This window comes from Zingiber officinale, chromosome 1B (genome assembly GCF_018446385.1).
Source record: "Zingiber officinale cultivar Zhangliang chromosome 1B, Zo_v1.1, whole genome shotgun sequence".
Taxonomy (NCBI): domain Eukaryota; kingdom Viridiplantae; phylum Streptophyta; class Magnoliopsida; order Zingiberales; family Zingiberaceae; genus Zingiber; species Zingiber officinale.
This window is the reverse complement of record NC_055986.1, coordinates 84,810,538-84,812,742: the sequence shown is the minus strand read 5'-3', so window position 1 is coordinate 84,812,742 and position 2,205 is coordinate 84,810,538. Positions and strand designations below refer to the sequence as shown.

General features: G+C 37.6%; 1 pseudogene; it reads right to left on the bottom strand.

Moving 5' to 3' along the window:
* Positions 1-295: 295 nt before the first annotated feature.
* Positions 296-367, bottom strand: LOC121994170 (annotated as a pseudogene).
* Between the last annotated feature and the right edge of the window lie 1,838 nt (positions 368-2,205).

Here is a 2,205-nt window from a genome sequence, read left to right as displayed (position 1 = left end):
TCCACATGGTTCATCAAAATCAATTTGGAGGAGGACCGCACGATGATCCCAATCATCACTTGGAGCTTTTCTATGAGATTTGTAGTACTATGAAAGTGAATGGGATCCCTCCAGAAACAGTAAGGTCACTTCTTTTTGGATTTTCCCTGAAAGATAGAGCCAAGCAGTGGTTTAATTCTTTACCAGTAAATAGCATTACATCTTGGGAGCAGTGTGAGCAAAACATTTTGGACAAATTTTACCCACCAAGTAAAACTACACACCTGAGGAATTTAATTGCAAGCTTCAAACAGGCAGACTCAAAATCATTATTCGAAGCATGGGATAGATTCAAGAGTATGCTGAGACAGTGCCCCCATCATGGCCTCGAGAATTGGTTGTGCTACACACGTTCTGTTAGGAACTAGGGCGCTAAACACGCAAAAGCCCAGCGGAAAACATCTAGTTCCTTTCCAGAAGATCCATGCGAAAGGAAGCCATATACTAAGTTCTAATTTTTCTACATGAGAAAGTTATACCTTTGCTGCATGCCCTTCGCAATCCCGACAGCAACATTTCTTTAGATGCAGATCTCAGCGCGATCAGTACGTCCGCGCCTCTACGGTATCCACACGAACACGCTCTCCGTCTGTCTCACAAACTCACAACTTGGAGAAGAAACAACCTTTGTTGTGCTAGCAACTCTACAAGGTTGTTTTGGCCAAGAGAAGAAAAGGAAGAAGAGCAAAAACCAAGAAGAGCACATTCACCCAAAAGGTCACTTCATCTATATAAGGTGACTTCACAAAAGGGTTACTTTACCAAATAGGTTACTTCACCAAAAAAGTTACTTTACCAATAAGGTTACTTTACCTAAAGGTTACTTTTACAAATGTCTTTTGTATTCATCCAATGAATATGAAATACTTTTGTCTCTTGATTTTCCTTTTGATTAATGATATATTAATCTCTATTAATATTCATTAATCTTAATGGGTTGGATTTAGAATATTGGATTAACCATTAACCCAATAAGCCATTAACCCAATAAACCAATGAGTCTAACCCATTACTCAATGAGTCTAATCCGAATTCATTTGAGTCTAACTTAATGTGTATAATTCGGATTAGACTTAACTCTATAATCCATCTCCAAGTCAACGTGTTCTTTGTGTGTGACCCAATAGGCTCTCGTAACGTGTGCAATGTATCTAAAATCATTTTAGATACATAAACAATGAGTGACATCTAGCAATGTGTTAGTTAGAGCCCTAGAGTCAATCATATGATGCTTGTTGTATGGACTCAATGTATCATATTCCTACATATATTTATAAATGCATTATTTTATGGTTATTATACTTACTTGTATTGGTGTCAAATAACTAAGTATAATAGCGTCCTTGAGTAGAAGTTTCTTATCTATATCAATCGATTGGTTGAATTGATAGTGAGATGATATAGAGAACACTCCTCTTAATCATTCCTAATCAAGTATTAACATTCAGGGACAATGTTAATACGATGAGACTAGCATGTAGGTCAACTCGATGACTTGATCTCACAAGTCATGGATATAGAGATATCAAGTTGACACATGGGTATGCATTGAAGAATGTACACTGAATGATCCGCCATAAGAAAGTATCATGGATTGTTATATGAGTGTCATATACTTTCTCATGTGACTATTAGTATGACTATGAGTTCTTGGACCTGAAGTCACCATGGTTCCCTACATAAGGAGTTGCATGCTTTGGCTTCGTCAAACGTCACCCATAACTGGGTGGACTATAAAGGCGATTACTAGGTGTGTAACAAATTATGCGAAGGGATGTGAGTGATGTAGATGGGATCTATCCCTCCTATATGACGGGAGAGACATCATGATTCTTGATAGAGTGAGACCACTAAGTGCATGACCATGCCCAAATGAGTCAATATGAGATATTGAACTCATTTGATTAGAGTGAGCCTACTTGGAGTTCAAGATATAAATTGATTAGAAGATGACATGGTCTATACCTCATTTGATCAATTTAGATGTCAATGATAGAAGGACATTGTCACATATTGTGAGAGCCACAATTAGTAGTCACAAAGGTGATGTTGGATCTCAACATTCTTGTAACTTGGGTAGTAATGATATGTTGCTAGATACCGCTCATTACTTATGCTTCTAAATGGGCTTAGGAGCATTGCCAACGTTACAAGAACCTATAGGGT